Consider the following 27950-nt stretch of genomic DNA (forward strand, 5'->3'; position numbering starts at 1 on the left):
CCAAACACAACCACACCCGTAATACACAGCAAACCGCACAGACTTCACTACACCCTAACAACAAAACAAATCGCACACCTTTGCACAACAGAACACGACTGCTACCAACCGAAAAGCACACCAAAGCTCAGCGAACGGTGCTAACCAAACTGAAGCTGCCAACAGCACATCACCACTCTCTTGCACTTTTCCCGCTCTGTCTCACTAACTCAGCCCATCCCCTTTCCTTTTCAGATCCGCCAAAGCGCGAGTGGACCACTCCGGTGGTGATAGTGCGCGGTACAAATATCCTTCAACATTAACAAATGCAGTAGTACCAAAACAGACAATATGTGTCCAAGCTTATGAATGTTTTTTTGGGCACCAGTCCGTTTTCTTCAATAACTTGGTAATTTGAGGTAGTCCTTCCACTGATCGGTTCGGAGCCCCTTGACACCTTTTGCAGTTTTATTGCAGCAATCGCCCACTGGTGTATGATAGCCCAAAGGATATGGGGATGTAAAGGCCCACAGCAAATGATGGAATCCTTCTGGGACTGTCTTTTGCTATTGCAGAAAGCTGCTGGGGCAATTTGCTGGCTCGTGCTAATGTAGAAAAGAAATTATTTGTGGGCCCAGAAGGTTATATTGATGTTATTGAGTCGGTGTTCGTCAGGTCACTGTGTGAAATTTCGATTGGTCCCCTGCCAGTAGCAGCCTTTACTTGCCATTGGACAGACCTGATACATGTGATATTTGCACCAGTATGAAAGTTTATTACACATCTCCTCCTTTTAATTTGTCTTTTATATAATGCACAGCAAAAAGGTGACCCCTCTCCTGCTAGAATGTGGGAGTTGTGTGTCACGGCAGCGAAGCAATTTTGCATCGCCACTACTAGTTTTTTTGGTGTTTGTAAATATCTAGGCTATGCATTGATGTGTAGGAAATCAGCCCTGCGGCTATTGCCATGAGAAGATGATTAAGAAAGGCCAATATATTGCGTATCTCACTTAGCTTTATTCATGAATTCTTAATTTTAATTGATTTAGCTTACATGGAAACAAGGTATTTTCTTTTTCTTGAAACTGTTATTTTGTTGCATGTTGTGCTTATACAGGTGTTTTAATCAAAATAAAATAATTACCTTACACTTTATTTCAAAGGGATTGTGTCCTCCGACGTATTCCTTATCTTAGATATCTCCTTCCAGCTCTGCTGGCCTCGGAAATTTTTTCTCTAGAGGGCGCTGCGCGTGGACGTCCGCCGAGTCGATGTCCCTCGACAGCCGCCGTATCGACGTCGACGTTATCCTGCCTTTAAAGGCCGCGCGCAGCGTCCGTCGTTCCGTTTTTCCGCGCTTACTCAGTGCCTCGGAATACCGTTGCTCAGTTTTGTCAGGTTAATCCTATTTACCTCGAGATATTCGATCCGTACTCGATGGCTTCTTGGTCGGAACCGACAACTCCTCGGTCCGGCTTCAAACAATGCCAAGATTGTGGGAAAAAGATGTCGCTGACACTGACCCTCACAGAGTTTGTCTGTGGTGTTTGGGAGCTGAACACCATTTTTCGGAGTGCGAGGACTGTATGTCCATGACAGCTAAGGCCCTGAAGGAGCGTAGGGGGAAGCTGGAGAAAGGTAAGACTTTTAAAGCTTCTTCTTCCTCGACGAAGTCAAGTGTCATGATGCCTACCTCCAAGGAGCCAGGTCTGACCCAGCAACCCCAGAGGCAGGCATCATTCCCCCCAGGGAAGTTCCAGCGGGCCCAAGCTGGGGCCTTTTTGGACGCAGTCCTGGCGCCTTAGGCGCCAGGCTCATGTTGGACCCCAGTCCTGGCGCCTTAGGCGCCAGGCTCATAAAGCTGGACATGTGTTCAAGTGTTTTTATGTGCACTTACCTGATGCAGACCATGCTGCTACATCCAGGCCCTCTTGAGGCCTGAATGGGACTACTTTACCTGTGGGAATACTTTCCACCCGGGTGTGGTCGGGGAAGGATACATACCTGATCGGTGGAAGGATACATACCTGGAACTTCTTCCAAAGCTATTTAAACCCCATCAGAACAGCCACACGTGCTTCACGTTGTTCTGCACCTAGCAGCTGGAAGCTCACCGTGTCGGCTCCTGCTTCTGGACTTCAGCCACGCCTGTCAGCATCCTGGGACACCTACAAAGGGTGATAAGAAGAGAATTGGAGAGGAAGAAGGCCTAACCTGCTAAACCTGCATCACGAAGACATCTCACCGACGATCCTGAAAAGGAAGACATCATTTTTAAAAGCATTTCGCTCCGATCGCTGCAGCGGTGCATTTCACTCACCTTTCTTAGGCGCCTCCATCTTCAGCAGCAATCATCCGGATTCGCAGCCACTTCCCAGAGCCTAGAGAGAAAAAGACAAGAACACAAGGTGAGAGAAGGAAGGGAATAGGAAAAGCTCAGTTTCCTTCTAAGACTTACCTGTTGGGTCATTCCCATTTCATTTCGGGTCTTGCTGCTTCCAGGCATTTTCCGGACCCCGGCCCCTATGGGGAAAAAAGACAGACATTAGATGAGCGAATGGAAAAAACATTACCTGAGCGCTCATCTAGGATTTACTAGATCTTTACTGGAACTGCACTTTTCACTTCGGGTCGGCGCCATATCTCCGGCATTCCGAACCCCGGCCCCTATGGGGAAAAGACATCAACATTAGCGCTTTGTTGCAAGAAGTCTCCAAAGGAATCTTCTTTCATCACCTGAAAAAGACAATGAACATTATTATTTAAAGCTTGAACTTGCAACCAAACTTTTACAGCGCCTTACCAGTATAATCAAGCTTGCCTGAACTCCCATCCAACCTCAATCCAGTGAAGTAACTGGGTTCAACGCGCCCCTGCGTCAGAAGCAGGATGGAGAGCTCGTCCTTTCAGACCCTAAGGTGAGACTTCACGGGGGATCGTGGAAGGGTATCGAGGAGGATTGGAAGGAAGTGGGAGGCTCGAGCATTATTCCGCCAGATTGTAATACTCCCTTTTCACGTACAGGAGGATATTCCTGCGAGCCAGATTAGCCAGAGTAGAGGGGCCCGTCCTATCCATCTTCAGAGCCCTGCGCTTCACCATTGAAGAGGCATCAGCACTCGAAACCAGGCCAGCGCCCCCATGGGAATCAGGTGAGCGTGACATCGAGACATTCATCTCCTCGTCACCATTCGCGCTCCAGGTCTCGGAGTGGGTCCCATCACTCCTCGAGATCGAAGCACTCGAAGAGGAGACGTCGAAGATCCCCTTCTCCGTCTTCCTCTTCCTCAGTTTCTCTAAAAAGAATCCCCTGCCCCACGAAACATAGTTCCCTGGCTGAATGGGAGGAATTCCGCAAAAATATGGTGTGCGTCTTCGAGAAAGCGGCCTCGACCCCCTCGAAGACTGCCGAGAGCGATGCTCTGGTCGAAAGACCCGAAGGTCAAAAACGCAGCGAGTCGCAGTGCCCGGCGAAGGAAGCTTCTCGAGCACGTCTCGAACCCTCGAGTAAGGCTATGACTTCAAAACCTTCTTCGAAGGTTCCGCCGAGGTCGGTGTCTTCGACGCCGTTGTCGAAGGGACCTTCGACACACTGGTCTGTCGACTCAACGCCATCTTCGACACCGGCGTTGACGCCAAAAAAAGTCACGGTTACGACGCACCCAGTGGCTATCCCCAGGTCCACGATGACGTCGAGGTTGTCGACTTCCTCGAGCAGAATCCCAATTCTGTCGAGGTCATTGAGGCCTCCGCCTTTGTTTTTTCGACGCCACGCCCGAAGCCTTCGGCGTCGACGACATCGACGTTTGTGAGGCCGATTATGACAAGTTTGGCACCCTCTGCCTTGGAGATGGGGTTTACACCCTTTATGAGTTCAGAACAATTGAGAACTATGTCCTAAATTATAGAAGAGGGTGAATTGTCTGAACAGGAGGACACATTTGAGTTTCAGGGACCTGCAACCGCAGTTAGAGAGGAGTTATCCTCTGAAGAACGCAGGTTAAAGGATCTTCATGATTCCTTACATGAGGCAAGTGGGTTAGACATTTCCCCTGAGGTGGAGTTTGCTAGGCCAGACCCGGGGGAGCATGCTGAAACCCCCTATAGAGCCTTAATGGCCAGGATCACAGAATTTATGGGGTGGTCTGCACCTTCACAGTTTTTCCATCAAGATGACCTCACGGATATTCTTGACAAAGGCCCACAGGAGGATCCTGTAGTGCCCTTTCATAAAGCTCTTCAGAGGAAGATTATGACGAACTGGGAAACCCCAGATGTTGTCCCGGCAGTAAATAAAAAAACTGTCTACAAAATACAGGGTATCTTCTGCAAACCCGGAGTTTTTGTCAAAACACCCATCCCCAGAAAGTCTGGTGGTACAGGCAGCATCTTCTACTGATGTCAAGACTGCTTACCCTACCGTCCCACAGGACAGGGACGATAAGAAATATGATGCTATGGCAAAGAAAGTTTTTTCGGCATTTAGCATGGCGTTTAAAATCTGTTAATGCTACTTGCACCCTTGCTAGATTCAGCCATACACTTTGGGAGTGTGCTTCTACAGCGGCTGTCTGCATCCCGGAGGGAGAAGAAAGGGAGGCGTTCCTGAATATCATACAGGACGGTAAAGACGCTATGTGCGAATCCCTCCAGACGGGCATTGATTCGGCTGACAGTATCAGCAGAGCAATGGCGGCAAGTACAACAACCAGGAGATTCGCTTGGTTGAGAAAGTCTGGTTTTGCCCCAGATGTGCAAGCCAGGCTCTTGAACATGCCATTCGATGGCTTTGTTCGGGAAAAAGGCGGATGACAGTTTAGAGAAACTGCAAACATCAAAAGCAGCAGCAAAATTCCTAGGCGCTGCAATCCGTCGACACCTTTTTGTCCCACAGGAACCTCTGCGAGAGGCAAGTCCTTTTGCTTCTACTCCACATTCGGAAGAGGTAGAGGACGACCGGCTCAAAGGGGACAAAGAAGAACTTCCCGAGGTGGACGGGGTAGATATTCAAAAGCCGCAGCAACAGCAGCTTTACCATCGGCATCTGCGACAGCCCCCCCAAAACCACTCTGAGGACTTCCCTCACAGGACACATGTAGGAGGCAGGTTAACTCAACATCTGGCAGAATGGCAGGCTATCAAGTCAGATGCTTGGGCATTGGAAATAGTTGCCCAAGGTTACTGCCTGCCTCTCCTACGCATACCAGAGTCATCCACCGGGAATCAGCTCTCAGAAAGCTCCATATCCGCTCCTCTTGCAGGAAATTCTGGACCTGCTAGAGAAAGGTGCCATAGAACCGGTACCTGTAGCGGAGAGGAACAAGGGCTGGTACTCCCCTTACTTTCTCATTCCAAAGAAAGACAGAGAACTGAGACCTATCTTGGACTTGCGAGAATTGAACAAATTCCTCAGGAAAGACGAATTCAAGATGGTCACTCTTTCTCAGATCCTTCAGGCCCTTCAGTTCTAGGACTGGTTGGTATCTCTGGACCTTCAGGACGCTTATTTCCATGTGCCTATCCATCTCAAACACAGGAAATACCTGAGATTCGCAATTGGCAACTCTCATTATCAGTTTCGAGTGCTGCCATTTGGGCTGACCTCCGCCCCGAGGGTCTTCACCAAGTTAATGTCGGTAGTGGCGGCAAGTCTGAGGGAAGGGATTCACGTCTACCCCTACCTGGACGATTGGTTGATAAGGGCTGTATCTTCGGAACAAGCTCAGATCCAGCTAAATCACGTTTGCCACTCCCTTCACAGACTGGGCTTTTCCCTCAATTTAAAGAAGTCAAAAATTATACCATCGCAGAGACTCCAGTTCATAGGAGCGATCCTTCCCTGGGAAAAGGTGAGGGCTCAAGATATTCTACAGATGGTTACCAAGTTCCAAGATGCCCAACGTCTCCCAGCCTTCGACTTTTTGAGGTTGCTAGGTCTCATGGCATCCTGCATTTTCCTAGTGCCAGAGGCTCGCCTGAGAATCAGATCCCTCCATGGGCACTGAGGACTCAGTGGTCACAATTCTCAGGGAGAATGACAGATCTTCTTCAGGTTCCCGACAGGGTGGCTCGAGACCTTCACTGTGGTGGGCCTGTCAGGAGAACATTCTGAAAGGAGAACAGTTTTGGCAACCCTGGCCGGAGATAACAGTAGTCACGGATGCCTCACTCACGGGTTGGGGGGCCCACGCCAACGACTTGACTATCAGCGGTCGTTGGTCTCCATCAGAGGCTAGACTACATATCAACCTGTTAGAGCTGAGGGCCATCAGACTTGCGCTGAAGGCGTTCCTGCCAGCTGTACAAGGGAAAAATGTCCTGATAATGACGGACAACACGGTGGCCATGCATTACCTCAACAAAAGAGGAGGCGTAGGATCACTACCCCGGTGCAGAGAGGCGATGCAGCTCTGGTTTTGGGCAATCCAAGAAGGAATCTCTCTATCGGCAGTTCACCTAGCCGGAGAGAAGAACTTGACAGCGGACGCTCTGAGCAGGCAGAGCACAGTTTCCCACGAGTGGGAACTAGCTCAGGAAGTCCTTCAAGAGATCTTCGCCCTTTGGGGAACCCCTCAGGTGGATCTGTTCGCCACCAGTGTCAACAGGAAGTGCGATCTGTTCTGCTCAAGGGAATTTCCCCCGAGAGGAGCTCTGGGAGACGCGTTCATAGTGGACTGGGAGTTTCCGCTTCTGTACGCGTTCCCACCGGTCCCTGTCATTCCTCAAATGATCAGGAGGTTGAGAAGATTCCGGAGAACCATGATCCTAATTGCCCCGGATTGGGCCAGGAGAACGTGGTACCCGGACCTTCTAGACTTGTCCATCTGCCCTCCAATTCGACTTCCACTCAGAGAGAACCTACTCTCACAGAAGGGGAGGTCAGGTTCTCCATCCAGACATCAAAACCCTCAACCTTCACGCTTGGCTTCTGAAAGGCTGAGGTACAAGGATTGGGACCTCCCTGATGATGTTATGGAGGTGTTGCTTTCGGCAAGGAGGCCAGCAACCAAGTCTTTATACCGCTGCCGTTGGAACAGATTTTGCAGCTGGTGTAGAGAACAGAATATCAACCCCTTTTCATGTGGTACACCAATGGTTTTGTCCTTCCTACTCTATTTGGCGAATTCAGGCCTTCAAGTTGGCACCATTAAGGGCTATCTCGCAGCGCTATCCATCTTTAAGCGCACTGCGGAAGAACCATCCTATTTCAAGTTACCCTTGGTAATACAGTTTCTAAAGGGGTTAACCAACGTTTATCCCCCAAGACCATTCCAGGTTCCCCTATGGGATTTAAACTTAGTCCTAACTTTCCTGATGTGCACACCTTTCGAACCACTCCATTCTTGTTCGTTAAGATTCCTTACCCTTCAAACTGTTTTATTAATAGCACTTACATCTGCTAGAAGGGTGAGCGAATTACAAGCTTTTTCTTGTAAACCCCCTCATACAATCTTTCACAAAGACAAAATTGTCCTGCAAGTGAAGCCTAATTTCCTCCCAAAGGTGGTTTCTGCATTCCATATCACTCAGAGGATTACCCTACCATCTTTCTATCCGCCTCCTCATCCGGGGAAAGAGGAAGAGCGGTTACACAGGCTGGACCCTAGAAGGGCTTTAAGTTTTTACATCAGTAGACTAGCCAGGATAAGACAAGCAGACCAGCTGTTTGTAGGTTACACAGGTCACAAGCTGGGGTTACCAATAACTAAGCAGACCATTTCCAGATGGATCATTCTAGCCATTTTGGAATGTTATAAACTGGCAGGGAAAGAGCCCCTTCAAAACCTTAGGGCTTATTCGACCAGAGGTATTGCAGCTTCATCGGCCCTCAAAAGAGGTGTGCCGGTTAAAGACATTTGTGCGGCCGCCACATGGTCGTCTGTCCATACCTCTACACGATTTTACAACTTGGAATCCTCCTCCAGTCAAGAGACTAGGTTTGGAAGGGCTGTACTGCACTCTATTCATCAATAGAAGACGGCATGAAGTCAGTACTCCCACCTCCATTAATAGAATACTGCTATGGGAGCCTATCTAAGATAAGGAATACGTTGGAGGACACAATCCCTTCGAAGAACAAGTTACTTCTTACCTTGTAACGTTCTTTCGATGGGATGTTCCTCCGACGTATTCCTTATCGACCCTCCCATCCATCCCCGCAGTTCTACTTCCCTTGTTGTTGCAGGTTACGCTCCTTCAGGGTGATTAGTCTAGTCCGACAGAAATGCTGTGGGCTACAAAACGGAACTGAGCAACGGACGCTGCGCGCGGCCTCTATAGGCAGGATGACGTCGACCTCGATACGGCGGCTGTCGAGGGACATCAACTCGGCGGACGTCAACGCGCAGCGCCCTCTAGAGAAAAATTTTCCGAGGCCAGCAGAGCTAGAAGGAAATATCTAAGATAAGGAATACGTCGGAGGAACATCCCATCGAAAGAACGTTACAAGGTAAGAAGTAACTTGTTCTTTTGTCTGTGTATCCTCCTTTTTGTGCTATGTTTAGTGCTTTTTGGGAAATTTGAATTTAGGTGTGCTCCTAAATTTGTGCACTGATCTTCCATTGCACACCTTATCCTTCTGTGCCCGCTTGGCCACTAAGCCACTTGGTGAGTTCCTGTGCACTGTGCAGCTCCCCTCCCCTACACCCATGGCACACTCTTTCTCTCCAATCTATTCTAAATGATATTCTATCACCTATCCTAACTCTCTCACAATGTCTGGAAGAAATTAGCTGAAAAATGTTGGACTCTAATCCAGGCCTACCTTTTGCTGACACCTACGTCAATGCCACTTCAAGGCAGACTATTGCGCACATCCTCTTCTGTCCCCTATCCTATCCTATCCTGACCTTTTGGATCCCCACTTGGTCTCCTCTTTCTCCTCTTTCCCCTTTCTCCTTTTAATGGTGGCACTATGTCGGAAGTATTCCTGGCATACTTCTCATCCTCTAGGTGCATCATTAATGTCTATCACAATGGCACTATCATGGCCCAAGGTTCTCAACCTACTCTTATCCTTCTCGCCGGCACCTGCCCTCTCATAAACGTGATTCCTTCTCCTGTCATTCCTTCCTCTGCTCATCTCCACCACCACCGCTGGGAGTACTACGCCCCTGTACCCCCCCCCCCCCTCGGAAAACCTTCAAGGGTGGCAACTGTTACGCTCACCTGGATTCCACAGGGGTGTCGAACGAAGCTGGACTGCTGCGGTCTCCACCAGTGTGACTCGTAGCAAAGTGATGATCGACTGCACTTGCCCACTCAGTTTTGTCTGCCTGGCCCGCATGAATATTTTCCTAAAAGCAGTAAAGGGGATTAGCCACCCGTGGTAGAGAGGTTACACTAACACTGTTTTCCCTGAAAACTTCCAGTATTCCCCTTCATAAAGTCTCACCTTATTGTTTGGAAGGATGAACTCTCCATCCTGCATGGAGTGCAGGGGCGCGTAGAAGTTTAGTTACTTCACTGATCCGAAGATATTTGGCAGAGTTCCATACAACAATGACTCGGAGGTAAGTAGTGTGTAAACCGAATGTATAGTTCTTTTAGAGTTCAAATGTCTGTTAATTCACTCTTGCTCCTTTCATACCTTTTTCCCTTGCAGCGTGATCCAAGGAGTGAGTTTGCCTCGATGGAAGGTAGCGCTTAGGTAAGAGTCAGTTTGTACCAAGCACTGTCTAGCAAGTAATATTGTTCCAAATGTAATTAACCAATAGTTCTCTCTTCTTTGCAGGTGCGACGCCTTGCCGAAAATGTCTTGCGTAGGATGGTGACCAGCGCTGCCTTGAGCGGTAAAATTCCAAGTAAGTATCTTGCGGTAAGTAAAAGAATGTCTTTGGCGGAACCCCGCTCACCTTTTGTTTGTTCTTGTCTTTTCAGATGCTGATGTTTTGGGCGGCGATTCAACGGGTGCTGCGCCGGGTCGTGGAGATGCTCCGAAGACAGATGAGTATGGCACGGCACGGCGCTGCAGCTGGTAATGCGACCTGGTTTATTTTAATGTCTTTTTCCTTTATCCACAGGTGCGGCTGCTCCAGGAAAAGATGACCAATTGGAAATCTCCTTGTTCTAACCTTCTCCTCTTCTTTACTTTTCCTCATAGATCGGCTCCGGACACAAGACGGGTGTGGCTGTAGACTGGATGCTGGACTGCAGACACAGTGAGCGTTACGCTGCTAAGATGCAGAATAACGCGAAGCGTGTGCTGCTCTTCGGGCGTGGTTTAAATAGCATCAAAAAAGTAGTTCCCAGGTAAGAAGTTCCAGTACCACACCCAAGCAGCAAAATAGTACCTAAAGGAAAGTAGTCACTTCATGGCCTCATGATGGCCTGTACATGAGTTCTTTGCAGGATTACCTGCATAGTTTAAAGTTGGCAATATGAGCCTGGCGCCTAGCCCCTAGGCTGGGTTTTGGGAATTCCTGTGTCGTCTTGGGTGCCTGTTCCCTGGACAGATGGACATGTTCCGGATGTCTGGGGTCAGGCATCGTGACAGCAAACAGCAAATAGCTTTTAGCCGCTATGAATGCCCGCTCTGCTGTCGAACACTCCTGACACCGGTCTCCTTCTCAAATACTTTGACTTAAGATTGCCTCGCTCTTCCCGAAACCTGGTTTAATGTCGGCTCTTTCCCTGCACTTGACCCCCTCATTCCGGAGGGCTACAAACATTTTTCCAGACCCTACAGACATGGAGGTGTGGAGCGGCCTTGATCTTCGCTGAGTGGGTCCCTCCCTCTATTATACCAACTCAATCCTACTCATTTGAATGCCTTGTCTGTAAGCTTGTGATCTCTGTCTCACATATATATATGGGCTGACCTCGCCCCCCTGACTCTCAATGTATTCTTCCACGCTCCTCCTCCTCAGTGACTTCAACATCCACCTTGACTCCCTTGAATCATCCACCTCCCAGCTTCATTTCCCCTGACTCCCTCGCTCTATTCTTCCCTCCGGCCTGGCCACCCTGCACGTCCTCATTTGTGGCAACATCCCTATTTCCAGTCCGGTCACCACCCCCCCTATCTTGGTCTGAACACTCTCTCGTCCCACCTGGATCCCCTTGGCCCTCTATCCGAGCTACCCCTAGCACTGCCAGCCGACTTCACAATCATCCGACCTATGAAGCGAGTGTCAGTTGCTGCTTTCGCCTCCACCTTCATACCCAACCCCACCTGACTCCCCTTGCTAACCTGCACTTCTCCATCTCTTACACCCTTGATATCCTTGCACTGCCATGAGAAGCCACCTCAAACCTGCCTCTAAGAACAACAGCTGGTAAAACTTTGCATCTATGAAACGCAAGTGCAGAGTTGCTGAATTTAAGTTGCAGACCTTGGGTGTACCCTCTGACAAATTGACCTGCAACCGGCTCCAAAGGCAATATTGCTTCTCTATCTGCTCCAAGGAGTGGGCCCACATACAAGCCTGCATCTCTGGAGCCACTAACACGGCCAAACTTTTCAAAATCTGCAAGGTACTCACCAATCCAGCAACAGTCTCTGCCTCTCTCCTGCTTTCCCAGGCTCTCTGCACTGCTTTGGCTTCCCATTTCACATAAATAAACAGGACATCCTGTCATCACTATCCTCCACTCGCATCTCTGCTCCCACCTCTGCCCCCTTGCCGACTCTCCTCCTACCCCCCCTCACTCTCTTCCCTCCTGCCCATAGCACCGGTTGAGGTCTCTTAAGTAGTCTGCTCAATGAAGGTCTCCTTCCAACAGGTCCTCCCCTACTCCTCCAGAACCATTATGGGACAGCCTCTCCTCCGCCCCCGGCTCTTGCCAACTTCTGTAACCACTCCTTTGCCACTGGTTCTTTCACGCTATCCCTCAAGCACTCCTTGGTGCCCCCTCGCTTAAAGATGTCTGCTGACCCCTCCTACCCAGCTAACTATTGCCCTATTTCCACTACCCCTTTCCTGGGTAAACTCTTGCAGAAATTGGTCCTCCCCCCCAACTGACCCTCCACACTGATCTTGTTGATTGTCTTCATGACCATCAATCTGGATTCCCGGCATCCAGTGGCACGGAAACTGCTCTTCTGAACACCCGTGAAACCATGCTCTCAAATCTTGACTCCAACTCTCCCGCTGTTCACGTTTTCCTTCATCTCTCCTCCGCCTTGCATACAGTCAACCACTCCATCCTCATAAAACAACTGTGTGATAACCTCTGCATCACTGATGGGTGCAGGATTGACTGATCTCTTTTCTGACCCTTTTTCTCACTAACTGCTCTTCTGAGTTGCAATTGGGCCCTTTCTTTTCCACCACGTTACTCTCTACCTATGGCGTCCCCCGGGGCTCTATCCTGTCGCCATGGCTCTTCAATATCTATCTTACCCCTCACCTGATCTCCTCCTGCTTGCCTCATTTTCAGTGTTATGCTGATGCTGCACCGCTTTCCTGCAGACTTCCCTCTACTACCACCTCCTCCTCTCTGAATCCTGACTGCCATTCAGGCGTTGTGGGCAGCTAATGATCTCTGCCTTAATGCCAGAAAGACAGTGATCGTTGTGATTAGGACAACTGCGCCCTCTTTTCCTCCTACCCTCCTGCCACCCTCTTTGGGCCCTCCCCAAAAACCTCAGGGGCAACTTTGACTCTGCATTCTCCTACATCCCCCACATCATGGATCTTACTAAGAAGTCCCACTTTCAGCCCCACCTCCTTAGAGACATTCTTCCTTTCCTCACCTTCCCCCAGAAACTCAATGGCTCCAGAGCTCCACAGCTCCGGTCCTCTCCAGGTTGGACTACTGCAACAGCCTCTTTCCTCCCTACACCACCTCCAGCCTCAAACCCAGGGACCATATCTCTCCAGCCCTAAAATCTCTCCACTGGCTCCCAGTGGCTGCAAGCATCAAATTTAAGACACTCTGCATCATCCACAAGGCGTTCTGCGGCCAGGGGTCATGACATCTCCAACTTTCCCTCCCTAAATACTCTCCTGCTACAGCAAGTTCCAGAAACTGCTAAAAACTCTGCTGTTCTCTACTCCTTCCTTTCCCTGCTAATCACCTGTCTGTCACTGTGGCTGGTGGGAAATACATTTGATCGTATTTCCCCTGTACTTTTTACCTTCTTGCCGGTTTGCTCGTTTTTCAAACTGCTCTGTTAATATCTACCCAAGTAATCAATATCTACACGTCATGATATGTCCACATGCCCTTATACTTAACTTCCCAGTCCAATTAACTTGCGTTCAAGAATATTGTATGTAGTGAACCAGTTAATTGAAGTTTCACGCACAAACTCCAATTAGGTTGTCTTTGCTTTTCAGCGCATCGTGCGTTCAGCGATCGAGTGACACTCACTTGCTGAAGGCAACAGTCTTCCGATAGGACATAGGGATAGTTAAAGCTTGTTTTTACTGAAATATAATTATACTGAGTACCAGCAGGCGGCGTCTGAATGTAGGCTTGTTAATTCATTTTTGTTTGCTGCGTAGCATAAATGTACCAGCAAATACTGTTGAGAAGCAAAGAGAAGCTTCTCTAGGAAATTGAGTACCAGCAGGTGGCGTTCCAACAAACAAAACATTTATAATTCTTGAGTTTATTTGCGCAGCGCAGGTAAATAAACAGTTTGGTAATTAAGGAAAGACTTACTTACCAGTTCACTGTGAGAGAAGTCTCTGGTTTGGACAATTCTAAACTTGACATTTGGTACTATCGAGGTGTTTATTTAGAAAATTTGCAACCACAACCAAATTTTATATTCAGCCTATTATATTTCACTTTGTTCATCCGCGAACACATTGTTCACAACTCAAATCTGACTGGTGGCCTGATCCTCATGAATCTCACAGTATTCCAGGCTTTTCTTCCCAGTCGATACCAGCATAGGTATCATGCCCTTTGTCTCGTGTAAATTTGGAAATGTGCATTGTCAGTGACCGACTTTACTCCATCTGATATGCAAATAAAGATGTTTGCTTCAATGTTTTAGCAAGTCACCTAGCTAATGGCTGTTTATATATTGCAACATGTCAGGACACCCATGCATTGTGTGTAGCAGCTCCCACATCAGTACCATTAGATTGTCCATTATTTGATTGCCCTTGGCCCAAAGCCACTTTACACTGGCATTATTGTGATGTGCTCCTAAGCTTAGTCTAGGAGTGCGAAGGGCTGTCATGGAGTAACAAGATTTTGAGCACACCTACGGTCAAGGAAACGCTTATACACTGTAGTATTAAAAAAATACTTATTTATTATACATACCGAATGTTAAAATCAAAACCGTTCCAGTAAGTAAAAATGGTACAAAGTCCTTTCATCGACAGCAGTATTTTCGACGGGTGTTTTTACAAACTTTTTTAGCTGAAAAAACTCATCGAAAAATATAGGGGGATGGCATATAAGGGGTGAGTGGGGTCGAGAATAGTACAAAATAAGTAGAGGGGGATATGGAGGTGTGGGACTGGGGGGACACCACCAAAAAAATTATTTCAATGTGTTTTTTACGGCAAACTTTTATCGTAAAAACACCAGTTGAAAAAACTATTGATGAAATGACATAGAACTATTCCTAGTGTGACATCCACTGTACCCATGGTCCTTCACGGTTCGAGGTCCCTCAGATAGTTTTTTTCTGCCATCATAGACGGACGCTAAAGCAGAGTTCTCCTTTTGGCGCATCGCTATTTATCATTGTTACCAATTACCAATAGTTTTTCTTACTATCCTTTATATTCACTGACCATCGAGACCATCCGACGGCGGTGAAGAACAAAAGACGACCGTCCAAGACTCCCGTTGACGGATCCATTCCGGCCTTGGAAGACCGCTCCTGGCTTCGGCCCACACAGTAGGTAGAGAGGGGGAGGACATTTTAGAATGTATATACCCCTTATCGTACACTACATTCGTTTAGCTGCTGTGTCATTCCATTATGGATAGAACTACCTTTAAATTGTGCCCGAAGTGCAACAAAAAGTTCTTGTGGGTCGACGAACACCTGGTGTGTAACCTGTGTCTCCCTCGGGACCACATAGAGGGTTCCTGTCGAGCGTGTAGACTCTTCAAACCTAAGACATTGAAGGACCGGTTAACTAAACACTGGGCCCACCACGCCAGGCAGCTCGAGGCCATGGAAGTGGAGGGTGCCTTCAGCGATGGTAGCAACACGCGGTATCGAACGGCAAAGGTGATGGGGTTACTCCAGTTTCCCAAGCGCAGGCCCCCGACCCCAACAGACAGGCCGGCGACCTTGTTACGGGGACGACACCCAGCGGTGAAATCGCTCTCACTACCCCCTCCACCAAACGCACAACCCACGGCTGAGACTCGACACACGTGTCGAGCAAACGGCAACGCATGACATCTAGAGAGAGGTCAGTTGAATCGCTGTCCTTAGCTCTCCAGATCGAAATCGCCACATGACAGGCCCGACTGTCGAAAGACAGAACAGATGTCGTGGATAAAAGCATCACCGAAGGTCATGAGTCAGCCGACGACACTTTGGATTTGACCGTAGCCGAAATTCGACGTTCTGCGTCGGTGGTGCTAAAAAAAAACATACAGGCCGGACTAGCCCATTTAGTTAAAAAGCATGACCCTGGAGGCCTTGTTAAGACAAGGGACTCTAAGAAGCTCTTCTAAGACCCCTCATAGGGATAAATTACAGAAGGATAGGTCCCCTCACAAGAGTAAAGAACCTCAGGTAAAGGATTCCCTGTCTTCAGCCTTAAAGAGAAAGGCTACACCTTCCACCAACTCCAGAAGATTTAGGTTTCGCACCTCAATCTATACTCATTCCTAGTTCTGCTTAATGGTTAGCTGAAGATATGGATAGGGTCATGAGAAGAATGTCCTTCATGGAAAAATGTTATGAAAAAGACCCTAGCTATTTCACAAGTGTTCACTCCACCCCCCCACAACAGCTGCCTCTGGGTCTCAGAACCCTGTTCAATCCCCCTGCTAAGAGGTCTCGCCCCGGTGAGCTAGAACAAGATACCACTGTCTTCGACCTATATGACCCAGACACTGATGGGGATAATGAGGATGATGAGGGTGATCCAGATACAGACATGTACATCAACTCACCAGTTGATAAGGACCCCCCTGTTGTAGACTCACCCATAGATAATCAGCCTCTTCTGAACAAAGTACTCAAGTGGCTGAGCATTTCCAAATATCTACCCAAGAGGATCCACGGGACAAAGATTTTGTTGACGAGATCTTGGGAGATAAAAAGGCTGTATTTGAATGTATTCCCCTACTAAAGTCTGTCCAGAGAAAGGTATAACCCTCGCAGCAAACACCTAACCAGACGCGAGCGGTGAACCCCTGCATAGAAAAAACTTTTCAGACCTGCTCCATCAGACCTGCTGTACATTGGGGCCAGCTAAAGCCTGACTCGCTAGTTGTTACTAAGACAAGGAAAAGAGCAGGTACTCCCCTAGCCTCCTTTGAGGCTCCTCCAGGCAGGCATTCCCAGTGTACTCTTACCTGGATGACTAGCTGATTACAGGGGAGTCTCCCCTTATTTGCAGGCAAAACATTCTAAGAACTATGAACCTTCTTTCAATTGGGCTTCTCCATCGATACAAAATCAATCCTACTGCCAAGCACAGCCAAACAGTTCCTAGGTGCTGTTATAAACGCAGAAGAGGGGTTGGTCTTTCCATCAGAGGAAAGAGTCCAAAACATGTTACTGCAAATACTGCATTATAAAGCCGGCCGCCGGATAAGCGTATGCAAAGCGAGGCGTTTAATAGGTATGATGGCATCTTGCATTTACCTGGTACCGCACGCATGCCTGCGCATGCTGCCCATGCAGGAGTGCTTGGTGAAACGGTGGTCTCAGGCAAGTGGTCAGTGGGCCGATCTAGTGGTCGTTTCGCCAACACTAGTACAAAATCTTTGCTGGCGGACAAGAGAAAATCTGCTGAAGGGGAAACCCTTTGAATATCCGGAAGCACAAACGATTGTCACGACAAACCCCTCACTCGCCGGATGGGGGGCTCATTACCTTCATCGCACAGCTGAGGGTCTGTGGTCTCAGGCGACAGCACAGAACCACATCAATCTGCAGGAACTACTGGCAGTATTCAAAGCCCTTCAGGCATTCGAGTTTTACCTAGCGAACCAATCTGTACAAGTCCTGACAGACAGCACTACGGCAATGTTTTACATCAACAAATGGGGGGGACATGTTCTCCAAATCTGTTCAGGCGTGCGCGACAAATTTGGAAATGGGCACTCAAACAGAACATTTTAGTGTTGTCGTCACACCTTCCAGGGGAAGTCAACTCTCTGGCAGACTCACTAAGCAGAGATCCCCTACCAGAGGAACACGAATTGCGACTATACGCAGGGGTCATAGATCACCTCTTCTCTCAATGGGATTGCCCCACAATAGACTTGTTCGCTACAAGCGAAAACAGTAAATGCCCAGACTTCACATCCAGGTTCCCCCAGCCAGGCTCCAAGGGGAATGCCCTATGGATGAACTGATCAGGGAAATTTGCTTACTCCTCTCCCCCCCCCCCAACCCCCCAAACACCTCTCATGAGGAAGGTTGTGAACAAGATCCACAAGGAACAAGTGACGCCCATCCTTATTGCTCCTATGTGGGCAAGACGACCTTTGTATCCACATCATCGCAAATTGGCGATGTGCGATCCCATCAAGCTCCCGTGCCTGTACAATCTGCTCATTCAGCATGGAGGACTAACCGTGCACCCTCAAACACACTCAATGAACTCGGCAGCGTGGCTCCTGAAGTCATAGAGTTCAGACATCTTAACCTACCACAGAGGTGTATGGACATCTTGAAGGAAGCAAGAAAGCTTAACACTAGGCACTGTTATTTTGACAAGTGGAGAAGATTTTTAATTTGGTGCCAGTCTAAACAAATGAACTCCATAGAAAGTACTCCTTCCCACATTCAAACTTATATGCTCCACTTGCTAGATTCAGGGTTAGTATTCAACTCTTCAAAGGTCCACTTGGCGGCCTTGTCAGCCTATACTACCTCACACAATAAAGTCCCATGGTAGAAGGTACCTGTCATCAAAGCATTCATGGAGGGAGTAAAGAGACTCCACCCTCCAATTTCAAACCCGCCTCCAGGATGGGATCTCAATGTTGTACTCGCTAAGCTCACGGGACCTCCCTTTGAGCCGATGCATAAGTCAAGTCTCAAAAACCTGACTTACAAAACTGCCTTCTTAGTGGCTATTACTTTCATAATAAGTGTTAGTAAAATACAAGCATTGTCAGTGCAGGATCCTTTCTTTATCATACACAAGGACAAGCTGGCTTTACGTTCTCCCCCTAGGTTCTCCCTGAAGTTCATCTCTATATTTCACATAAACCAGTCTATTGAGCTACCGGCTTTCTTTCAGAACCCCACCAGCGGAGGTAAAAATCCACACACTAGATGTGAGGAGGGCGGTCCTTTTTTAGGTAAGAAAGACCAGACCGCTAAGAAAAACAGACCAACTGTTTGTCTCCATAGCACCAGACAGAGAAGGAGACGGCATTTCAAGAAATGCCATCTCCAGGTGGATATTCAGATGTATACAATTGTGCTATTCCCTATCAAACAAGACACTGCTTTTTCACACCCAGAGCGTACTCCACAAGGAGCACAGGAGCCACTCTGGCTTTCATTGCAAATGTCCCTTTCGACAGCATATGCAAAGCAGCCACATGGAGCTCAATACACACTTTCACTCAGCATTACTGCATTGACACTCATTACAAGACAGATACACAGGTGGGACAAGCGGTTCTAAGACACCTCTTCGCCCATGAACCTTCTCACATCCTACCACCTTCTCCTAACACTGCTTGCCAATCTATGCACAGCATGTGATCTAAGCAGATTGCACAAGCCTCAGAAGGGGTACATTATTCACCGTAATCATATTTCTGATGCTTGTATCTGCTTAGATTCAGAAGCGCCCACCCTTCCTCCCCACGGAGAGAAGGCACATGGATGCTTATGAGCTTGCCTGATATCGATCTGCTTGGCTACAACTGTACTCGCGTTACACTTCATGCTACCTCAAGTCAGAAAAATAACAATCTGAGGTACCTCGACGCGTGAAGGACCACGAGTACAGTGGACATCCCACTACGGATAGTATTACTGGCACGCCATGTTGACGTCCCTTTTTCGAGTTTCGAAAACAACAACTGTAATACTCTGCAGCTTCCACTAGATGTCGGCCTATGCACAGCATGTGAATCTAAGCTGATGCAAGCATCAGAAATACGATTACGGTGAGTAACGTATCCCATATGTTACATATTTGCTGCTGCAAAACTCAGTTTCAGTAGTAGACCTTAGATTAAGAGTAGCTTTAGGCTAGCAAATCATTCATCAACCAACATTTACTGAAATAGCAATACTGGCAAGTTAACAACTTTAGGGATTCTTCCTTTAGAAGTCAACCCCAATCAGGGGGTGAGTGTCTCAAAATGTCAGATGGGGAGACTTGTGGACCAGTGACCATTGGGTGGCAGAACAAAAGAAGGCAGACGTCAAATAGCAGAAGAAGCTTTTTTGTAACAAGTAATGGAATTTGATTCAAAAGGTTTCAGGAGGACTAGGAAGGCTACCTGAAGGATTTCAGCCTAAGATGGATGTCTTGGGCCTGGGAGAACATGGTTGGGTTGTTCACCCAACGTGATTCAAGAAGCTTGGGAGCGAACAGCAACACAACTGGCTAGGTAAGTACCCATGAGTTAGACAGTGCCTTCTATGATGAAGAGAGATGTCATCAGCGGGTCCCCAAGGTAAAATGACAGCAGCTCTGGTTCGGATATCTGGACTTGACGGGTGGATGAAGTACCTTTGGCAGGAGCACGTGGGTCAAACTCGGTCACAGGGATGCCCAGCGGACTGTCTTCGTGGCACTTGGTTGAGCAGGCTTGACACAGGTTTCGGAACAGCGACGGTTGACATGTGGCATATTTTTGTCATCCTAAACTCTTTTGAGGGGACTTGTGCAATCAGGATGGAGTCTTTGTAGGCCCAGACAGATGGCCACAAGTTTGCAGCCGGAACCGTGCTCGATGAGGCGATGCACTGCAGCAGTACCGCAGGTGAAAGGGTTGTCTGGTATAACAGGCCTGGAAGGTTGCAGCACTTTGTGTGATGGCTCAAACTGTAGCTGGTCTCTAGACTGGTTGAACCCACTAGTCAACGGGAGGAAGTCGTCCGGTCTGGATTTTCCCTGTCGCACAGAAAGGGCTGGAGCGGTCACTCAGTTGGCTTTCCAGTCACTGGATGTGGCTGCAGACGTTTTTCTTCGGATGGTGTCTTCCATTGGTCGACTGTTGCTTCAGCATTAAGACCCTCTCCTTTTATGCAGGAACCCAGCCAATCTGCAAGCCTACTACCGCATTCAAACTGTGGGTGGTTGTTGTCCCAAGGGGACAGCCAGCCACACAGAACTGGATCGAAGCAGACACACTGGAGGACACAGAACTGGGGAGTTTGTGTCCTCCCAGATACACTGGTGCCTCTGGGCCAGCTTCCCAAAGAGAGACCTTCAAAGACAAAGGAGTGAGCAAGACCTCCCCTACCCAGGTTAGCAGAGAAACGCTCAAGAAAGGGCAAGCCATTGAGAGTTGGCGAATAAAAGGCACAATTTTAATCAATGTTGGACCACGTGTCCTTTACCGTAGCTACAACAGCAGCCTGCAGGTAAAAATCACGAAACGTCAGAAGAACATATCCACTGCCATCAGGCACTCGGACTTGCCACTGTAACAAGAAAGTTACAAGAGAAGTGAGAATAGGGATACAATGAGTCTCCTCAGCACTCTTCATTAAGTGGAGTGTGCTGATCTCACAAAAGAAAAGCATCGGTAGGCTAACAATTATCCCCCTATCCTGGTAACATTAAGTTAGCACAGGAAAATAAAATAAAACCAAAGAGGGAAGCTAAAGGACCTTCCAGCAACACTGCACAGACTGTGGTGTATTGCAATAGAAAAATACAGATGCCATAAAAAGATGGAGGAAAGCAGACTCCATCAAGAGAAACCAGAAGGGGTTCTCTGAGTCACAGAAAAGAAAGAGTAGTGGAAAAGGGGTTCCCACTCGGAAGAGCTGTGCAAAAACACCAAAGTCTTGCATTAATTCTGGGGGACTCACTAATTGGGGAGAATTACACACACACTGGAAATTCTGCCTAAAAGTAATTTTCACCATCTATGTATGCTTAATCTGTGTATTTTAAAGCTGATTCATGGGTTTGAGCAGCCAACCTCAACTTGCTACGCAATAGAATGTATCTGTCAATTGTCTATTCCCCTGTTTCTGCCATTGACCAGTTCCCAAAGCTTTCTGAGCCGTGGGTAACCATTGTTGTAAAGGTCCTCAAACTTTTTAGTTTTCTTATAAAAGTGAGTCCAGTTCTTGCAACCTTGCTTAAGTTTACTTTATCTACCATAACTGTCATTAGCAGCAAACTGTCATTAGCAGAGTTTTTACCTATTTTTCCTCTTGCCCAGTATAGGAATAAAACATACTGCCCTGATTGATGTTTTGAAATTGTGGTACATAACTCCCTTGTAAATTCTTCAGTCCAGAAATATGGGGCTAATAACATCAGCTTGTGTATGTCACCTACTTTGTCAACACACTACCTCATTAACTGCCTCAATGTTTCGTTTGGACTTTGTTCCCTTATGGCTTAAGTCCTACGCTGAGTGCCTCGTGATCACTGGCAGGTTTAGCCATGAGAGTTTTGATCGCTCTCAAATGTGCCTAAAGTTATAAAAAATACAAATAAACCCTGGTGGATTTAGCTAAATTGGATTTTTCAAGTTTATCGACCAACACACGACTGTTAATCTGCACAAGTTCCAAAGCCCCCAATTATTTACACCACCGTTTTTCCACAAAGTCACGTTAAGCTTGTTCCCAGATGGCAGGATGAATATCTACCCTGATTGTTGTCTTTTTCTCCCTGTTGATAATTCTTCTGCGGACATTGGCCATTAAAGTCACGGACAATTAACAATCAAGGTGCTGGCTGATTAACCAGCAAATTCTCAAAAACAAAACTCAGTTGATGGTTTGATGCTGGGGAGTCTACATGGTCTGGAGTATCATAACTTCCAGTAGTAGCAGCTTGGTCCAATACCTCACATTGCCCCTTATTTTAATGCATGTAACTAAATGGAAGTTATTTTTATGAGTCAGATCGACAACTTTGATCGAAAACCCTTTTTGACTCCTTTAGACTCCCTCCACACCTCCCTATTTTTTCCCTTAATGCCCTCTTAGAGATGAGGCTAAAACCCTGAATCACAATCTGTTTGATTAGCCATGTTTCCTGTAGGTTCCTTGTCTGCAGCGTGAAGCGAGTCCAGGGAAGAAACCTTAGACAAGAAATGGGAGACGCACTGAATGTTTCTGGAAATCATCCATAAAACAGAGATCCTAGGAATGTGCAATGATGTTGGGTTGTAATATGTAGAGGGTACTAAAAACCAGTTAGAAAGCCTTTCTGTTGAATGGGCAAGTATATTGCCTTCATGTAATACTACACACATTTGCTTGACCCTCTGACAGGTGTTCGATGTACTCATGTTCTTTTCCATAAGCATGGTCCAATCGGGCTTCTGGCCATGTTTTACATTTTTGCTCGCTGCCAAAGGGCTTGAGTTTAGGGTTATGTCATACCACATCTAAAAAACACTACTTGACTCTGCTTACAGAACATCCCTGCCAGTAATTGAGAGTGAAAGTGTGCCTTAACAATGATTTTGGACTGGCTCATGAAACTCGACTTTGTCAATAATGGCAGAGGTAATTAATTTCAAGATGGGCATGTAACGTTTTAAATATAAGATTTTACTCCTATATAAATGTAGTCTCATCTCCTTGCTGAATAACTGCAGGTGATCAGATCATGGTGGTTGAATGCTTCTCAGTGCCTTCTGGACACTTAAAGAAGCCTGCTTCTGAGGAACGTGAATTTATGGTTTAATCTAGTGGAACACACATGGTTCTTTACAGATCCTGGCCTCTCAGAAGTCACATTAGACTTTTCTGTGTGCCGAGGTCCATATCGAACCGGAGCCCTGTGACTGGACATAGATTTTATGACTTGTTTTCTTTCCCTCATTAGACTTTTCCCTTTCTTTCACAGATTGCATAGACCAATTATGCAGGGAGAAGTCATGGTTGTTTTGAGTTAACGGGAAGCCTTCTACTCCTTGCACTCTCAATTTAGCGCTTAACAGGCTGCTTGGCTTAACAGGCTGCTTGGCCTCACAGGCTGCTTGGCCTCACAGGCTGCATGGCCTCACAGGGTGACTGGCCTGGCATTTTGTGTCCATGTTCAGGCTTATTGTGCTTCTTTTATGGACTAACAGACTTATTTTGGACAAACTAGCCCTTATTTTTATGTGTATGTAGATGGAGCAGTCTCTGTATGTTTGTGTGTAGTGATTAAGCTTGAGCTGACTTTAAAAGGTATGTAGCCATTTGTTTCTGCATGATGATTTGCAGTAATATAAATGATGCTGAGTTTAGTAACTTATACTTATAATTCTATGGATGCACTGTATGAATATTGTCTGTTTAGAATCCCACTTTTCAGCAAAATAAAATCGAAAGAACTGTTATGAAAAGTATTTGTATAAGCTCTCTGTAGGGGATAGATAGATGGTTTAATCTGTTGTGATAACTCTGGCATTTTATGGTGCATGTGAAATGCTGTTAGTGGGGTAAAAATGTCAAGCCAGTCATACTCACGCCCACCTTTCTCCACATGCACTGGCACCTTACCAGAAGGTAGATCTATCGGTTTGATATGCTCTTCTGTAGAGAATGGTGCATCTAAAGCCAGAGCCACATCGGTAAAGAGGGTAGGTAGAGGTATATCCGTAGAGAACTCTGGATATCTTTGGAACTATCTGTATTTGCACAGTGGGGGAGGGGGTTTACTATAACATTGTGCAAAGCAGCAATTTATGGTTACAAATTCGGTGACAGTTTCTACCTAAATCCCTAACCCCTCATCACACTTTGTATTGACCACCCATGTCAAACTAGGACCAGTCCTGTCGGCTTCCCAGTGTAAACGCACAAGTGTAGGATGATATAACACACCCCCCATTCAGCCAAAGTGCGAAAGGAAAAAAGGTCTGTCTTGATTTCACCTAAAAGATACTTCATGTATAGGGGACCATGCTGGTTTTCCAGTGAACGCAAGACTTTCTCTGAAGTCAATAATTCTCAATAGATCTGTTTTAGTACCTCACAGATGATAGTTTCACACCACAAATACCTTAAATGTTTCTCATGCAGTTGGAAAAAAGAGGTACTGATCCTACATTAGTCTAAAAAAAGAAAAATACTGTTATCCGACAGTGTAAATTCCAGATGGCAAGAGTGTATTCAGCCTCCCTCCAAAGAGGCCTACGTGGGGAGCAGTCAACCTAGACTAAGAGCTAACACTAGAGAAAAATCTGAAAAGTTGTGAAAGGTTTTTCAATGATTTATGGCCACCAGTTGTGTGGATATTAGCCAATAATCAATGCATAACAGCAGATTTTGTGAAGATGAGTAGTAGGAGTATTCCCTGGTTAGAGGGTCATTGCGTCTGATAATTTGACGATAGACATGACCTGAGAAATGACACGAGCAGCAGGTGATGGGGTTCATAGATCCTTCATTGGAACAGTCAATAATTAAATCTAGGATCGTATCGTGACATATTAGCAATATTTTCATAAAAGGTCATCATGATTGGGACCGTAAGTAGTAATGCGTCTCCAGCATGGGGGTCTGACATGGATTCACATCCTTAAGAATACTTCCCTTCGTTGGGCTAGGAATCATTGGTAAAAGTCAATGACTGCCCTCTCCCTAAGCCTCTCCTCAGGCAGCCATCTTCAGATCTTTACTGCACGTTAAAGTGTTGGGAGTCCTCGCATTTCGTTCTTCGAGCTTTCTGCGGTTTTCGTGCTTTTTTTGGTAGGAAAACTGTTTTCGGTTCAATCGAGGCTGTGTGCTCCATGGTTTATCCATCCAATTAACAGGGACCCGTTTTTCGGCATCTTTCATCACCCCTCAAGGGCAGAAATCGTCAAGTGTTTTCTTCTTGAAAGTTTCCAGAAGTCCATCAGGTCTACACCGCACCGGATCATGTCGGAGAAGAACAGAGCTTCCCTCTTCAAGCTGTGCACTAGCTGCAGTTTGCGGAATGTTTTCACGTGGACGCTCTCGCCCACAGACGCCCTTTGGAATTTCAACAGAAGTGTCTGCGAATACCACTGCTGCTGCTGGAAGTTCAGGCCATGTTAAAAAAAAAAGGGGGGGGGGCGCTATGGAGCTGGTTCCAAAATGACTCGGCTGTTAGCACTGAAGGTTGCCACAGTGTGCACCACCAAGTCGCTGCTCGGCATGTTTCTCATGTATATACCTGATCTGGCTCTGCAGATTGCGGATGTGCCTGCCACAGGAATTCCTGGATGCCTGTTGGATCCAGAAGTCCAGATGCTTCCAGGACAAAATCGCACTCAATGAGGAGTTCCGTCGGGTGATAAGGTGGTGGGGCGTGCGCTCCAACGTCGCTGGAGGCACATACTTCCAGATCTCCCCATACCAGGAGACGGTCATGACGGACGCTTCCCTTGAAGGATGGGGAGCCCACACTGGACGTCTTGACGCCAGAGGACTGTGGCTGCCGGACGAGAAGACACTACACATCAACGTACTGGAGATATATGCAGTGTTTTCGGCCCTCAAGTTGTTTCTGCCGTCCCTCAAGGGCAAAGTGGTGAGGGTCTTCACGGACAATACCACTGCAATGTTTTACATCCGGAAGCAGGGGGGCACCAGATCTCCAGCACTCTACAAAGAGACCCAGGACTTGTGGCACTGGGCTGTCGCCCAGGGGATGTTCTTTATTCCGTTTCACCTGGCAGGAGTGAAGAACACCGTTGCCGACTCTCTCAGTAGGAAGCTGCGCTCTTGCCACGAGTGGGAGCCTTGGCAGGATCAAGTGGACAAACTTTTCCTCCAGTGGGGCAGTTCCGTGATTGATCTGTTTGCGACAGCTACGAACACCAAGTGCTGGTGGTTCGTCAGTGTTAGGCAAGATTGTGTGCAGTACCCTTGGGAGACTACAGCAAACTTGACCTCCTGGCAATAGGAACCCAACCTTTGGTATAAGTCTGTACTACACAGGTTGGTAGTGTGGCTGAGCAGCCAGGCTTATCTCAAGAGGGGTCAATGTGAGCAGTAGGGTTGTAACAGAGTTTCACAGTGACAGTTATTCAAATAAACACTTATACTCAAGGTTTCTTGATTAAACAATTATTAATTTAACAGTCAGTTATATAAGCCTTCTTCAGAAGGGAGCAAAACATTTAACAATTATAATACACTTCAAAACACACTCTGTTTCTCTAAATCAAGTGATGCCCATTGGGAATGGTACACAGACACTTCCTGCATTCTCAGGTGTCTTAAATAGCTAGGACACTGTGGGCATTGATTTAACACTACATTTAGAGCAATACTGAGTTTGTGGTGCAAAAGATAGAATAGAGGAATAAAACAATGGTTAACAAATAATTCATAAACTGGTAAGTACTTTTTAAAACCTTCCAATACAAAGCAAATTAACCCATTCCTGGGGAAAGGAAAAAACACAAAGTCAGATGCAGAAGTCTCTTAGGCAGCCAGGATAGTCAATGTTAGTTGAACACAGTATAGAGGAGCTGAAGATCTTCTTTGCCGGTAAGTAAGTCTTGCACTATGTTTTTAGAAAAGTTTGTAGAAAATAAGATTCACTTGAACGGCCACACGCTGGGAGGCTTGTGAGTGGCAAAGCTGCAAGCAACTCTGCAATGGCAACCAAGACAAGTCTCAACTGAGAGCAAGTAAGGCTACACAAGAGGTAAGTCCTCTTAGGGTTATAGTACTTTTGGTTAGAATACATTGTTCCATCTGGCTTCTGTTCCAGTGTGGCTCTGCAGATCCTCCTGTTTGTGGGCCTCCGTCGTGGGGACAAGAGGGAGGACTTCTGGTGACTCCTGCAACACAATGGGAAGGTCGGCGGCAGCAAAGGTCAAACTTTAATTCAGCGACACTTCACGGTTCAGCTCCTCGTGTCTACAGCAAATGGCAACACTGCGGTTCTCGGATACCACTTCAGACTTTCCTCGCATCTGGTGTCCAGCACTCTGTTGTGGCTCAGGCTTGGTCATTCCTGCTTCAGGGAAGTCCGGAAGGATCTCCCTGGCACTCGGTTACGACTTAAAAGTGATGCACTCGATCTGCTGTTCCTCTCCCTGGCACTTCGGTTCCAGCAGCAGCAGAAGTACAGCCAGCTTCGAGAGGATGTCCAGGCAAGTTCACTTCGGGTTGATTGGTCCCACTAACCAAAAGGGAGAAGTCGGCCTTGCTGGGCATCTCTAGTTGAAACGAATTTGGGGCTTCAGCACTGCAGCAGGGCTACACCGGGAAACCAATGGTCCAGGAGGTGCAGCATGTGTCTCTTCTAAGTTCTTCTTTGGATTCCTTCGTCCAGTGGTCGACTCTGCCTTCCAAGCCAAAAAGCCTTGCTTTTTATGCTGGTTTCTTCCCTTCATTCCAGCCTAGCTGTCAATCACACAGCAGGGTGGCTGTCCTTGCCAGACAACCTGCCGGCCAATCCCCTTTTGGGTGCATTTTTGTAACCAAGGCGATTAAGCACAGGGAGTTTAGGGCACCTCTCTCACTTCCTGCTCCTGCCGGACATACTGGAGCCAGAGGCAGGCTTTACTCGTGAATCCCACCAAAGACAAAATGAACAAAGGGACCAAACCTAGTTTGGCGCGCAGATTAAATCTCGAAGGACCTTTTCAACAAGAAATGGAGAAAAAACAAGACTGAGGCCATTTTGACAAAATGGGCACCCATGGGTGCCTTACTGCAGCTGCAAACGCAGCCTGCGGTAAAAACACACAATGGTGATAACAAGTAAACCACTGCCACTA

General features: G+C 47.2%; 1 protein-coding gene across 4 annotated transcripts in view; it reads left to right on the forward strand.

Annotated features, from left to right (window-relative positions):
* SIPA1L1 (signal induced proliferation associated 1 like 1) overlaps positions 1-27950 on the forward strand; it is a 1823374-nt gene that overhangs the window by 1338369 nt on the left and 457055 nt on the right. The gene's annotated exons all lie outside the window — the stretch shown is intronic.

This window comes from Ambystoma mexicanum, chromosome 14 (assembly GCF_040938575.1).
Source record: "Ambystoma mexicanum isolate Mex_15411 chromosome 14, UKY_AmexF1_1, whole genome shotgun sequence".
NCBI classification, from domain to species: domain Eukaryota; kingdom Metazoa; phylum Chordata; class Amphibia; order Caudata; family Ambystomatidae; genus Ambystoma; species Ambystoma mexicanum.